This window comes from Herpailurus yagouaroundi, unplaced genomic scaffold (assembly GCF_014898765.1).
Source record: "Herpailurus yagouaroundi ecotype Mexico unplaced genomic scaffold, PumYag 29, whole genome shotgun sequence".
NCBI classification, from domain to species: Eukaryota; Metazoa; Chordata; class Mammalia; order Carnivora; family Felidae; genus Herpailurus; species Herpailurus yagouaroundi.
In genome coordinates, this window is record NW_024412377.1 from 53,896,202 (window position 1) to 53,912,183 (window position 15,982).

The 15,982-nt window shown below is 37.2% G+C and overlaps 1 long non-coding RNA gene across 1 annotated transcript in view; it reads right to left on the reverse strand.

The window, feature by feature from the left end:
* Positions 1-868: 868 nt before the first annotated feature.
* Positions 869-15,982, reverse strand: part of LOC121010421 (uncharacterized) — a 212,731-nt gene continuing 197,617 nt past the window's right edge. Inside the window, exons 5-7 of the long non-coding RNA XR_005781154.1 lie at positions 4,602-4,735; positions 3,410-3,577; positions 869-969 (exon numbers count right to left, since the gene is read on the reverse strand). This is a non-coding gene — a long non-coding RNA (uncharacterized LOC121010421). The remainder of the gene's footprint in view (positions 970-3,409; positions 3,578-4,601; positions 4,736-15,982) is intronic.

Sequence of the window (15,982 nt, forward strand, 5' to 3'; positions counted from 1 at the left end):
TGTAGCACATAGCTCCACCTATCCTCTGGTTATCTGCATAGTACTTGAAGAGCATTTGAAAACCTTTCTGTGGCAGTGTTAGGCTCCTGGATGCAGTATAGGTCAAATTTCCATCCTGGGAAATAGGGCAAGAGAATACACTGAATGGCACGAAAGGCTCCATCAAAGGGACTCATGGGGATTTCCATGGGGTGTTACGGTATTAGTCAAAAAAGCATTAGGCCTTTCATTTAAAGGCAGCTGCTATTCCTTGAGATAGTGGCAGAGCCAAACACACATATTTTAAAAGCACTACCAACCAATCCAATACTTAAACATGTAAATTCTTCCTAGGGGGTGGATGGTTCAAGCTGCACAGCTAACACCAACTCATTTTTTGCATTTCTTCAAACAAAGAGAACAAAAGAAACAAAATTTGTTACCCTTGATTATTCAAACCCTGACTAGATACATATATATAGTATCTATAATATACATATACATATATATAGTGTCTATATATAGTATCTAAAATCACTTCAAAAGAACATTTGACAATGATCAGGTCTTGACCTCCCAAACTAAGCACCTAAGGAAGCACTACAAAGTGTGTTTATTGGCTGTTAAGGAGTATTCTATCCTTTAAAGGGATGACAAGATATTAGAACTTATTTACTCTTACTGGATGTCCAAGAGATCTGTGCTGGAACTCAATGTGGGAAAACATGACATTCAGAAAGACGGTGTGAGGTGGCTTTTCTTCAGATTCTTAGGAAAGGATTCTGTCTCTTAGTTCTCAATCCATCTTAAAAAGTTAGGAAAGAACCCTGAGGTATAGTATGGAAATAATAACTTTGAGGACTTTTCCAGAAATTTCCAGAAACCAAAATATCTTTCTCAAAATTTTAATGGAGGAGAAAGTTCTCCCCAAATCCCTTGGGTTAACCTCCATATGCCAGTCTTCTGTGATTTTGTATAGATGGTTAAAGTCTGAAAGAGATTAAAAAAAAAAAAAGTCAATGTGAACAACTAATGCCTGTTAACTGGTGATTAAGTTGTGTTACCAATACTCTCGTGCATTTTACCTCTGTGATGTGATAAAGGATATAATTAGATTCATCCAAATAGACCTACATTTCTCAGCTGAAAATATAATCTGACAGAACACTTATAAGAAAAATATTGGATTATTTTTCATAATGTTATCTCTATTTTAAAGAAATGAAAGGACTACCATGAAGTAGATAAATTATGCTAAGAATTGAGTGTAATCTCCTTGCCATAGACTGAATAAACTGGACACACCTGTCTCTTGAGGTTCCTATCCTACAACCATGCATTCAAAACTTCAACTCTTCTGACTTTACACTCACTTTCCTCTACGTGAAATGTGCTTCCTTCACCCAGATTTCACAAGGTTACTCCTTCTTACAGAGTTACTTTCTTATTTCAGCTCAGATGTTAAACTTTTCAGAATGATGTTTTTAACTGAACAATCTAAACTAACCCCATACCCTAGGTAACTCTCTCTGTTTTTCACATTTCTTATTCCTATCTGAAAATCTAGCTTATTTGTGTATTGTCTTTTTATCCCTAGAAGAATATACATTCTATGGAGACAGGAAACTTATATATCATGTTTATTGTTAGATTCTTATTTTCTATAAGAATGTCTAGAGTATTTGTTAAGAAATGAGTGAATTAAGAGTACAGGGGTTTTCCAAGGAAGAAAAATTAAAGATTTTGTTTCTTCAGTACTGGTTATGTGCCTAATACAGTACTTGACATATCATGAACACTTTGTTAGAATAGGATACAAAATACAATTTAACCAAATGCTGATCAATATACAGGTGATGCTTGAACAACACTGGAGTTAGAGCTGCCAATGCCCCCCTCTCCTCTATAGTTGAAAATCTGCATGTAAGTTTTGACACCCCAAAACTTAACTAATAGCCTATTGTTGACTGGAAGCTTTAGCAGTAACATAAACAATCAATTAACACATAGTTTGCATGCTATCTGTATTACATACTGTATTCTTATAATAAAGTAAGCTTAAAAAAGAAAATATTAAGAAATCATGAGGAGGATAAAATACATTTATTGTACTGTGCTGTATTTATATTAAAAAAATCCACATGTAAGTGGATCCCTGTTGTTTAAGGGTCAAATGTAATTAGAAAATGGTTAAAACAACCCCAGTGTCTTACTGTGTTATTGCTTGCTATCCCCATGGGTGAATAAAATTAAAGGCATGTGTAGTACATTTTTACACATTTCAGTGGGGGCTGTATACCGTCGTTGACAACTGGCTCCCAGCACTTTATTAGTGCTACACTGAGATATGCTGTAACACTTCTGTACTCATCTGTCTCTAATCAAATGCAACCAAGTCTATACCTTATCTGCCTCATGCCTCACTCAGCCAAAGTTTCCATGTCTTGTTGGAATCCATCAGAGAAGATGTTCTATACTTCAGCATGGTTGTCAACTTCTCTTTATCATTAAGCTATTAATCTTATCTGGGGATGTGACCCTTGGTCATTTCTGCAATAGCTATGACCCTCTTTCCATATTAGCTCTAATAATAAATTTGGAAGTCCCATCAAGCCTAGGAATGAGCTGTGCAAATAAATATTATTCCAGAGTTAATGGTTATCTTTTCAAACAATAATCTTGTCCTCCAACCTGCTAGGGAGCTCCCCTGAAAGATAATTAAAACATTGATAAAGAATTGAAACCTAATATGTCTCCTCCCCAAACTCGGCCCACTCTCACTACCCTTGAATTAAAGCAAGTCCATCCAAGCAAAAAGTAAACTGAATTTTAAAAGATTCCAACACCTTCTCATCTGAGGTCCCACCAGGTTACTGCTAGCTTGTTTGGAATCTGGCTGCTTCATTATTGCTTTCAGCAGAATTAGTATCAACTGCCTATTAATTGTCAATGTCAATGTCTTTAAAATCCCTTGACCAGATCTCTAATGAAAAGACATTAGATGATAAGGCAAGTGATTTCTCTACTTTCTTTTTGGTGTCTGACATCATTAATGTGATTAATGAGGTGACCAGGGAACCCAAATCACTCGTCACCATTAGATTGCTAGTACAATAGCCAAAACTCAAGGGTGGGGAAGGAATGGGAACAAAAGTCTTCTCTTATCTCTGTTGTGTACTCTATCAAGGAGACAAATGACCTACCTACAGGTGTGTACCTGTTTGGAATAGTAAATATTTGATAATAGTAAAGGCTGAGAAAACCACAAATACATATTTATTTGCTTTCGAATTATTTGTAATAACTAACAAAGACTTTTTACTGGTAAAGCTTAAAAATACATTCTAGATAATCAAATAATGATTATAAAATATAAAACCAATAGCCATATCAGTGCCTTTTAAAAGGAGTAAAAGGAAGGTACACTCACCAACGGAAGTGATTGGCTCATGTTAGTAAAAAATCCAACAGTAGTTCTTGCTTCAGGCACAGCCAGATGTATCGTGCCCCTCCTGTCCCTTTTGTTCTTTCTTTGTCTCCCATTGTGCATCTGTCCCTCCTTTTCTCTGCTCTCATCTACTTTGTTGTTTTCAAAATCCTAGGGAAAGATAGATGAAGAGTCAGTGACGATTGAAAGAGAGAACTTCTTTTCTCTCATTGTAGTAACTTCCCAAAGTTGATACAATGCAGCTTGGGTCACTTGCTTAGTCTTAGAGGATGAGAATATAATATATATTGATGTGTTCACATAAGTCCAGTCCTGGAGAAGGGGGAAGTAGTTCACTCCAATATGAAACATACTCCTAAGAGCAGGAAACTGCAATACCTTTTCACCAAAAAGAAAAATCAAACCTGAGCATCCAAATAATGAAATATCTACCAAGTAGTGTTTTTTAAAAAGAAATGGGGTTTGTGTTTAGTCATGCAAACTTTTTTCTGCAAAGTTATGAACTGATGGGCATTCTCATGCGTGGCTGGTAGGAGTATAAACTTTAAAATTTTCCTGGAGGGCAATTTGGAAACATTTTAAATATGAACGTATACTTTGATCATGCAACTACCACTCTAGGAATTTGTATCAAAGAAATAATAGTAAATCTTCACAAAAGTGTAACAAAAGTGATGTTTATCTCAAAGTATGTAGGACATCAAAGAATTGGCAGCAATCCAAATGTCCAAAAGGTAGGGGAGGAAATTAAAAACAGCATGGAAAGTAATATTTTTACATTTATCTACTTACTTGTCTGTTATTTATTTAGTTAGTTACATAATCTGAACAGATATACACCCAGAGGCTCAAAGTGTTTGTCTCTGGGTGGTTGAAATGTGGGTGATTTTTCCTGCTTTCTTCTTGCTAATCTCTATTTACTAATTTGTCCCCAGTGAGTATAAACTTGCATTAATTGTGTAATGTTTGTATTCTGAGATAGGACAGCTTGAACACAGACTCCTTAATTTGCTCCAAACATCCTTTCTAAGTAATACTGTATTTGGATGGGAGGCATGGAATGCAGGACATAGAACACCTCTAATGTGTCTTTAGGGACCAAGAATCAATTAGAAACCATTCTCTTTTGTGTCTGTCCTAAGCTAAGGGGCTAGACCCAGGGGCTAGGTCTTACCTATGTTTGGGGTCTCTGGTGATGATTCAGGTTTCTTGGTAGTGAGGGAAATTAGCAAGCAGGTGCCCGTGCTCCTCTTCCAGAAAGACTATGCCTGCTTACTTGTTGCACGTGGGCCTAGTGATGTGGAAAGCCTAGAAAGAATTACATAGGAGAGAAAAATGCCCCCATTCCCTGAAAAGGGGGGAGGGCTGACAGTATAGCCCAATTTCACATGATATTTTAAAATTAATTCCAGATACAATAATCATTTAAATGCAAAATATAAAATAGTTAAAACATTATAAGAAACTTTAGAAGAATATTTGTATAACCTTGCATTATACAAGTCTCTTAAATAAGATAGAAGACCTAAAGGCACTACCTATGTAATATTTCATTACATAAAAATTACAGATTTTTCATGCCAGTCATATCATAAACAGAGTTAAAAGTGAAGGGAGAGACTGAGAGAAATATTTTCAACGCTTGCCATATTAAGGGTTAATATTCTTTATATTAAAAAAAATCTCTAGAAATAATTAGGAAAAAGAAAAGTAACTAAAGGGACAATGGACAAAGAGGGAATCCTAATGGTTAATAAACATACAAGAATTCTCTTAACCTCTTGGGGCTTAGGGGAATGTAAGTTAAAACAACAATGAGATGCCATTTTTTCACTCATCTCATAAAGAAATAATAATACAGTGACAATACAGTGCTGATGAGGAAACAGGGATATATAATCTTTATGTAGTAATTAGTAATATGTAATAACCGCTTTTGGGAATTAATCAGGCAAAAGCTGTTAAAATTGTAAACACCACCTTTGACCCACTAATCTCAATTTGGGAACCTATACTATAGACATAAAAATCTTTGTGTTATATGAGCAAAATGTCTATTGCAGCAATATTTTATTATGGCAAAATAAGAAAAAATAAAGGGCCACCAACAGGGGAAATGGTTGGATAAATCACAACACTTCTACTCTATGCAGGAATCCACTTCTATCCAGAAGAATAGGCTAAACCAGTGGCTCTTAAAGTCTGGCCCTTGGCCCAGTAGTCTCAGCATCACCTAGGAACTTGTTAGAAATGCATATTTGACCCCACTCCAGACCTATGGGAATGTCTGAGGATGGGGCCTGGTAATGTGTCCTAACAAGTCATCCAGTTCTGATGCGTGATTCTGATATGTGGTTACATCTGTATCGACTGTCTTGACAGATCTATTCATATTGTTACATGAAAAATTAAATTTCAGAGTAATATATTTAATGTGATGCATTTTTATAGAAACAAACATTAATAAAACACACATTTTTGACATGTACTCATACTTCCATACAAGAAAGCAGAACTTGTAGAATGATACACCTGCTGCCATTAACATTGATTAACGAGGGAAAAGAGTAGGGGGGAAAAATAACCTCTGTCTCCATTCATCTCTTTCATTTTTCACTGGTAACAGTGAGCATATATAACTTTCCTAATTTCAAAAAAAACATTTAAATAATAAATTAAAGAAAAAACAATCAATGAACCTAGATTTTTACCTGACCTATATCAAACAGACCCATGCTAATTGGACATCAATTTTGGTAAAAAGATTTTCCTTTCACCAAGCCTTAATTGGCCTTCAGACTTAGCTCATGATGGTCTTGACATAACCTTTCATTAAGCAAACTCTTTAAATAGGTAGATGGGTCAGAGCAAAGATTCTTGGATTTTGCTTGAAGGGGCTAAAAAGCACAATTCCTCTGGATTATTTTCTCCAAACTATCTTCATTAAAGTTAAAGTTAAAACCCATCCATTGGACCCTCTGAAAAGATTATAGTCACTGAAAGCAAATTATGTAGATGCCAACATACATAGTAAAACTTCAAGCAGTTTATTAAATGCGAATTTTGTCCACGGTACTTTATCCCAATCCTTTCCAATGTGCTTTAAATTATAAATTGTAAATGTGTAAAAACAATGTTTCCTATTTAAAACTTTAAAATCATTCATTGAAGTAACATTTTTAAGGTCAAATAAGTCAGATGTTGAATTATTGTTTTTTTTGGCTAAGATTTCCTTTCAAGGACAAAATATTCCAATAATATCACCTGAAACTGATCCTATCTATATCCAAAGTTTGTTAGAAAATACATTTACTTGAAAAGTTCTAGCAAGTCAATAGGTACACGACTGTGTGATTCAAAAGTTATAGCCTAGGAAGTCACAGAAGCTATTAACAAAATAATAATGACTTCTCTGTAAATTTAACTTGTGATGTTGACTTCTTCCTTTTAATTACTTAGCTCTTGAATATAGTCAATAGTCTGATGAGCTCTGATTATGGAGAACTCAGCTAAAAATATTTTGAATTAATAATCAAATGCAATGTGACATTTAGGTTTCAAAAACTCTAGTCACCCCCGCTATCAACCCATTCTTTTTCCATGGCACAACTTTAGGGTTATAACTGAAGTGAATCTCTAGTGATTAATGCCCAGGTGATTTGAATTTTACATATTGCAAGAAAATTAAGAGGAACATTTACTTGCCCTTAAAAAAAATCTATAATCCACAAAACAGAACTTAGATTTAAATGTCCTCAGGCCTGAAAAAATACTTCCATAGCCTTTTATGTCATGGTGGTCTAAATGATTTCCAAGACAATGTCATAAAAAGAAGCTTTTTGTCACTAACTTAGAAGAGATTAGACTTAAATAATTCAATTAAGTTAACAAAGTCCACTGTAATACTTTAGAAATGAATCTCTTTTAATCTTCCAATTTTATTGGTTTCATTACTGTTGTAAAGAATTTCTAACCCATGATTATATCTGTGCCTTTCCATACAGCCACTCAAGAGTCCTGAGGAAAAAAACCAACTAATTTTATTATATGCTTTGGTTCTCAGCAGACACCAACAAATAGAGAAAATCCTTTCTGCCTTAGCTCTAAAATGTTTGCTCTGCATTAACACATCTCACTAGTGTAAGTAAGTATATTTTTCTTCCTTCAAGCAAATATTTGAGAACCTACTATGTGCCAGTTCTTGCCAAGCATTTCAAGTGCATAAGGAAAATCAAGACAAGTATTTGACATAAATAGCTTAAATTACAGTGAAAGTCTTTCTCTAAAATAGTTTCTTAAATACTTTTTGTTAACTCAGTAATTACTTAATCAGATGTTTGACTTAACACCCATGCTATTTCCTACCCTATTAGTAACTGATTAATTCCTTTTACTATTTGCTTTAAGTGTTTCACTGCCCTCCACAGTGTTCCTTGGGATCCTTCCCTTCATTGAGGCTAGTTGGTCACTGACAGCTGACCAAGGAATAGATCCTATATAACTTCCAAAATTATTTTACTTTACTTCTATATTGTAACACCATTTCTTTTATCAAAAAGTGTTCTGAAATGCTGGAACCAAGGAGAATATTCTTATTTAAATATTAGGAATTTGTGTCTGCATAACTTAAAATACAATACCTTCCCCTGAAAGGATTTATAAGCTGTGATGATAGAGTTTATCATTTTTATTTGTGGTGTTAATAGAATTTAGATTTAGATATCATTTTCATGGTCTGCATTAACAAGAAAAAAAAGCAGACAGCTGAATAGATTTGGAAACTGTCCACGTTCAAGGCAATGAGCAGATTAAGTGTGAAGAGAAAAATAATATGGTTTTAGGAAAAAGTCTTTCTAGTTGAAACTCTCATCCATGGCCGTGGGATTATTTTTTCTCTCACTAAATCTTAGTCTGTTCTGTAGTCTTAAAAGACTACTTAGTAGAGGAAAAAATCCAATGTTGAAGAATGCATGTTACTGAAATCCCCACCAGTTGTTAATATCCCTCCAGGACATGGCCAGATTTTGCATATAGTCAAGATTCTTTGGTCATCTATTGATTTTCAGATTACTATAGTTGTCTGAGAATGCCTTTTAATTTAGAGTCCTCTCTACCAAATTCCTCCTGTTAACCAGAGGAACCACAGACCATTGAGGCTGAAAAAGTTCAAGTTCACCATCATCAGATATTTGTTTCCCCATGCTTCCAGATGTTTACCCAGAAAATTCTTCTACACGTTTGCAACAACAAACTTCTTAAAATTTTGATGTCATCCAGTAGAAATTTTCCTGGAAAAATTCTTTACCTAAAAGGTACTTTAAACTACACAGAATTCTTAGAAAGGAGATTTATAGAACCCACACTGGGGTTTCCGATTAGAACTATAACAAAGAAAATATGAACCACCATCTCCAACTACCGGTTAGGAAAGATGTTAGAGTTAAAATGCCTGGGTTTGATTCCAGCTGTGTAGTCTTGCACATATTACTTACTCCTTCTAATCTCTCTAAGCCTCAGATTCTCCACATATAAAATGAGGATAAAAGTAACACCCATCTCAAAGGGTTTAGTGAAGATTAAAATAAGGTGCTCAGTACAATGCCCAGCACATAGTTCCCTTTCTATCAATTCATGATTCAACAAATATGTATGTGCTACTCTTTGGTCATTTTCAATACTTTAGTCTACCATTTTTCTTAATAGAATCTAAAGGATTTACCAGCTTTAATGGTAATGCACAGTTCCAAAAGTCAGATTAGTATTTATCTATCTTCTGTAGTATTTTTTTTAATTTCTATTTTCTTATTCATAAGTAACATCTTAAATCTCTATTTTCCTCTTCCTTCTTTCTTGGTTATTTTGGTTTTTTTGTTTTTCTAACTTTCTAACTTTTGCTTTTCTAACTTCTAGCTTCTTCATTTTAACCTTGTCTTATAGGCATTAGGACTCTAGTTATAGCAGCTTTTACTAAAACCTCTAGGCTTAGGTACGATGTGCCTCATTTCATTGCTTTGTAAAAAGTTGCAATGTTTGTTACCTTCTCTTTGATTTAAGAATAATCGGGAAATGGGTTTCTAAATTTCTATGCTGTCAAGATTCTTTTTGTTCATCTTTCAATTTTTGGATTACAGTAGTTATTTGAGAATACCTTTTAATTTAGTCATCTCTACCAGAAAAAAAACAAGAGATTTTGTCTTAACAGTTAAAAATTCATAAACATCTAAGGAAATTTTTGAATTACCAATTCTTGTAGAACTTTAAGAATTCCAAGAAAAAATTTCATAAGCTCAATGGCCTCAATGTTGAGAAGCATGGAGCAATAAGAAAAATCAAATAAATCCATATTTGAATATCTAGGTATCCAATCTATGTTGCTTTATTTTGAATTTTAAATGTTTAGTAGAAATCAGATGGGTAGAATTTAAAGTATTCCCACTTGCTTTTATACTTTTTTCCTCTCAGTTTTAATAATAAATCTTTATAATTGAAGTCAATCCAGGGACTTTTCTGGAAGTAAAATTAATCAAAACCCAAGCATCAAAGCAGAGTGTTCAGTGTAAAATGGGACCAGAAGACTGGTTGCAAGTAGGATGCAGATGATAAAAGTAAAGCCTATGTTGAAAAAAAACAGTAAGTGCACCATCTGAACAATATGCATGAGACATCAGGATAAGAAAACCATATCATTGTGGTACTTCTGCCTCAAGGAGAAAAGGAACCCCAGGAACAAGTAGCTTAACTTCCAAGATACTAGCCAATGACTCCAGGTGTAGGGGACTCTGCGTTAGTTCTCAAAGTTTATAACCTAATCCTCAGTCCCAGAATAACAGAACATTTTACCATGGACCCAGAGTTCTCTCTAGTTTTATTTAGGGTTATAAAAAGAAAAGACTACTTCCACAACTGTAAGCAAAGTGGTTCTCACTAAACCTTAGTTTCCTCATCTGCTAACTAGGTACTGGGTGGCAAGGGGCCTGATTACATAATCTATAGGGTCATTTTTAGCTCTAACATTTTAAAATTCTATAGGCTGGTTAATATATGTCTAGCCTAAGCATTAAAAACATATAATGAAATCTCAGTTGCAAATAGCCAGTTTATGATAGACCGAACTAAAATAGTTTTCATCAAATACACAACACCCTGAAGTATTACTTGATAAGACTAGTTTTGAAATAATCCTGTCATTGATGATAAATTAGGTGTTTAGATATGAAGACTAATCATGTCAAAAGTTATTTTGTGATACTGAAATTTTATTTACAGAAAGAGAATAAGAAGTAAACTTTTGAGTCTTTAAAATAAGCCAAGAATAGGGGCTAAATGTTTTCCATGTGCCAAATAACTGGGAATCATGAAAATAAAAACCATGGACTATCACTCTTTAACAGATGCTGTTGGTTCCCAGCCCACATCCCCTGGGTCTCGTTACTTCAGTTTGGTCCTGCACAAATATCAACCACCAGTATTTGCACCTCTTGGCCCAAGAGTCTCTGATGCCTTGAAAGGCTGCCATGCCTATATCCAGCAGGCCTAAGGGACAGGGAACTAATGCCTGTACCCCAGAGAGCAGCCTAAACCAATTACTGAATGGAATTGCTATATAAATGCACAGCTTGCTCACCCTGCAGGCAAAATATGTGTTTTACACCATTTTTCAGAATTTCCCGAGGTGTTAAGATCTGGCCACCAGTAGCAGTGGCTGCCTTGATGGTGCTTCCTATGCTGGCTACCTCACTCTCTCCATGTCTCTTCCCTACTTCCCTACTCATGTTTATTTGCACTTGAGTCTTTGTCTTAGGATCTGTTTCTGAGATTATCCAAACTAAGACTACCAGAAACACATTGATCTCACTGTGCAAGTAAATCTCTATATAAGGTATGATTTTGTCCTCCACCACTCATGTTCTTTGCCCAAAATTAGGGGGTAGGGAGGGAAGATGGCCGCGTAGGAGGACGCTGGGCTCACCGCACGTCCTGCTGATCACTTAGATTGCACCTACACCTGCCTAAATAACCCAGAAAACCACCAGAGGATAAGCAGAACGGAGTCGCCGGAGCCAAGCGCAGACGAGAGGCCCACGGAAGAGGGTAGGAAGGGCGGCGAGGCTGTGCGCGCGCGCTCCACGGACTGGCGGGAGGGAGCCAGGGCGGGGGGGCGGCTCGCCGGCCAAGCAGAGCCCCCGAGTCTGCCTTGCAAAAAGCAGAGGAGCCTGACGGACTGTGTTCCGACAGCAAGCACAACTTAGCGGCTGGGAGGTCATAAGTTAACAGCTCTGCTCAGAAAGCGGGAAGGCTGGAGGACAAAGGGAAGGAGAGCTGCTGAGCCCCCGGACGACAGAGCTCAGTTTGGTGGGGAACAAAGGCGCTCGCCAGCGCCATCTCCCCCGCCCATCCCCCAGCCAAAATCCCAAAGAGAACCAGTTCCTGCCAGGGAACTTGCTCGCTCCACGCAAACACCCAACTCTGCGCTTCTGCAGAGCCAAACCTCCGGCAGCGGATCTGACTCCCTCCTGCTGCCACAGGGCCCCTCCTGAAGTGGATCACCTAAGGAGAAGCAAGCTAAGCCTGCCCCTGTGCACCTTGCCTACCCACCCCAGCTAAGACGCCAGATCCCCAGCATCACAAGCCTGGCAGTGTGCAAGTAGCCCAGACAGGCCACCGCACCCCACAGTGAATCCCGCCCCTAGGAGAGGGGAAGAGAAGGCACGCACCAGTCTGACTGTGGCCCCAGCGGTGGGCTGGGGGCAGACATCAGGTCTGACTGCGGCTCCGCCCACCAACTCCAGTTATACACCACAGCACAGGGGAAGTGCCCTGCAGGTCCTCACCCCGCCAGGGACTATCCAAAATGACCAAGCGGAAGAATTCCCCTCAGAAGAATCTCCAGGAAATAACAACAGCTAATGAGTTGATCAAAAAGGATTTAAATAATATAACAGAAAGTGAATTTAGAATAATAGTCATAAAATTAATCGCTGGGCTTGAAAACAGTATAGCTGACAGCAGAGAATCTCTTGCTACAGAGATCAAGGGACTAAGGAACAGTCACAAGGAGCTGAAAAATGCTTTAAACGAAATGCATAACAAAATGGAAACCACCACGGCTCGGATTGAAGAGGCAGAGGAGAGAATAGGAGAACTAGAAGATAAAGTTATGGAAAAAGAGGAAGCTGAGAAAAAGAGAGATAAAAAATCCAGGAGTATGAGGGGAAAATTAGAGAACTAAGTGATACACTAAAAAGAAATAATATACGCATAATTGGTATCCCAGAGGAGGAAGAGAGAGGGAAAGGTGCTGAAGGGGTACTTGAAGAAATAATAGCTGAGAACTTCCCTGAAGTGGGGAAGGAAAAAGGCATTGAAATCCAAGAGGCACAGAGAACTCCCTTCAGACGTAACTTGAATCGATCTTCTGCACGACATATCATAGTGAAACTGGCAAAATATAAGGATAAAGAGAAAATTCTGAAAGCAGCAAGGGGTAAACGTGCCCTCACATATAAAGGGAGACCTATAAGACTCGTGACTGATCTCTCTTTTGAAACTTGGCAGGCCAGAAAGAATTGGCACGAGATTTTCAGTGTGCTAGACAGAAAAAATATGCAGCCGAGAATCCTTTATCCAGCAAGTCTGTCATTTAGAATAGAAGGAGACATAAAGGTCTTCCCAAACAAACAAAAACTGAAGGAATTTGTCACCACTAAACCAGCCCTACAAGAGATCCTAAGGGGGACCCTGTGAGACAAAGTACCAGAGACATCACTACAAGCATAAAACATACAGACATCACAATGACTCTAAACCCACATCTTTCTATAATCACACTGAATGTAAATGGATTAAATGCGCCAACCAAAAGACATAGGGTATCAGAAAGGATAAAAAAACAAGACCCATCTTTGTGCTGTCTACAAGAGACTCATTTTAGACCTGAGGACACCTTTAGATTGAGAGTGAGGGGATGGAGAACTATTTATCATGCTACTGGAAGCCAAAAGAAAGCTGGAGTAGCCATACTTATATCAGACAAACTAGACTTTAAATTAAAGGCTGTAACAAGAGATGAAGAAGGACATTATATAATAGTGACAGGCTCTATCCATCAGGAAGAGCTAACAATTATAAATGTCTATGCACCGAATACCGGAGCGCCCAAATATATAAAACAATTACTCATAAACACAAGCAACCTTATTGATAAGAATGTGGTCATTGCAAGGGACTTTCACACCCCACTTACAGAAATGGATACATCATCTAGACACACGGTCAATAAAGAAACAAGGGCCCTGAATGAGACATTGGATCAGATGGACTTGACAGATATATTTAGAACTCTGCATCCCAAAGCAACAGAATATACTTTCTTCTCGAGTGCACATGGAACATTCTCCAAGATAGATCATATACTGGGTCACAAAACAGCCCTTCATAAGTTTACAAGAATTGAAATCATACCATGCATACTTTCAGACCAAAATGCTATGAAACTTGAAATCAACCACAGAAAAAAGTCTGGAAAACCTCCCAAAGCGTGGAGGTTAAAGAACACCCTACTAACGAATGAGTGGGTCAACCAGGCAATTCGAGAAGAAATTAAAAAATATATGGAAACAAACGAAAATGAAAATACAACAATCCAAACGCTTTGGGACGCAGCGAAGGCAGTCCTGAGAGGAAAATACATTGCAATCCAGGCCTATCTCAAGAAACAAGAAAAATCCCAAATACAAAATCTAACAGCACACCTAAAGGAACTAGAAGCAGAACAGCAAAGGCAGCCTAAACCCAGCAGAAGAAGAGAAATAATAAAGATCAGAGCAGAAATAAACAATATAGAATCTAAAAAAACTGTAGAGCAGATCAACGAAACCAAGAGTTGGTTTTTTGAAAAAATAAACAAAATTGACAAACCTCTAGCCAGGCTTCTCAAAAAGAAACGGGAGATGACCCAAATAGATAAAATCATGAATGAAAATGGAATGATTACGACCAATCCCTCAGAGATACAAACAATTATCAGGGAATACTATGAAAAATTATATGGCAACAAATTGGACAACCTGGAAGAAATGGACAAATTCCTGAACACCCACACTCTTCCAAAACTCAATCAGGAGGAAATAGACAGCTTGAACAGACCCATCACCAGCAAAGAAATTGAATCGGTTATCAAAACTCTCCCAACAAATAAGAGTCCAGGACCAGATGGCTTCCCAGGGGAGTTCTACCAGACGTTTAAAGCAGAGATAATACCTATCCTTCTCAAGCTATTCCAAGAAATAGAAAGGGAAGGAAAACTTCCAGACTCATTCTATGAAGCCAGTATTACTTTGATTCCTAAACCAGACAGAGACCCAGTAAAAAAAGAGAACTACAGGCCAATATCCCTGATGAATATGGATGCAAACATTCTCAATAAAATACTAGCAAATCGAATTCAACGGCATATAAAAAGAATCATTCACCATGATCAAGTGGGATTCATTCCTGGGATGCAGGGCTGGTTCAACATTCGCAAATCAATCAACGTGATACATCACATTAACAACAAAAAAGAGAAGAACCATATGATCCTGTCAATCGATGCAGAAAAGGCCTTTGACAAAATCCAGCACCCTTTCTTAATAAAAACCCTTGAGAAAGTCGGGATAGAAGGAACATACTTAAAGATCATAAAAGCCATTTATGAAAAGCCCACAGCTAACATCATCCTCAACGGGGAAAAACTGAGAGCTTTTTCCCTGAGATCAGGAACACGACAGGGATGCCCACTCTCACCGCTCTTGTTTAACATAGTGCTGGAAGTTCTAGCATCAGCAATCAGACAACAAAAGGAAATCAAAGGCATCAAAATTGGCAAAGATGAAGTCAAGCTTTCGCTTTTTGCAGATGACATGATATTATACATGGAAAATCCGATAGACTCCACCAAACGTCTGCTAGAACTGATACATGAATTCAGCAAAGTTGCAGGATACAAAATCAATGTACAGAAATCAGTTGCATTCTTATACACTAACAATGAAGCAACAGAAAGACAAATAAAGAAACTGATCCCATTCACAATTGCACCAAGAAGCATAAAATACCTAGGAATAAATCTAACCAAAGAGGTAAAGGATCTGTATGCTGAAAACTATGGAAAGCTTATGAAGGTAATTGAAGAAGATTTAAAGAAATGGAAAGACATTCCCTGCTCATGGATTGGAAGAATAAATATTGTCAAAATGTCAATACTACCCAAAGCTATCTACACAGTCAATGCAATCCCGATCAAAATTGCACCAGCATTCTTCTCGAAACTAGAACAAGCAATCCTCAAATTCATATGGAACCACAAAAGGCCCCGAATAGCCAAAGTAATTTTGAAGAAGAAGACCAAAGCAGGAGGCATCACAATCCCAGACTTTAGCCTCTACTACAATGCTGTCATCATCAAGACAGCATGGTATTGGCACAAAAACAGACACATAGACCAATGGAATAGAATAGAAACCCCAGAACTAGACCCACAAACGTATGGCCAACTCATCTTTGACAAAGCAGGAA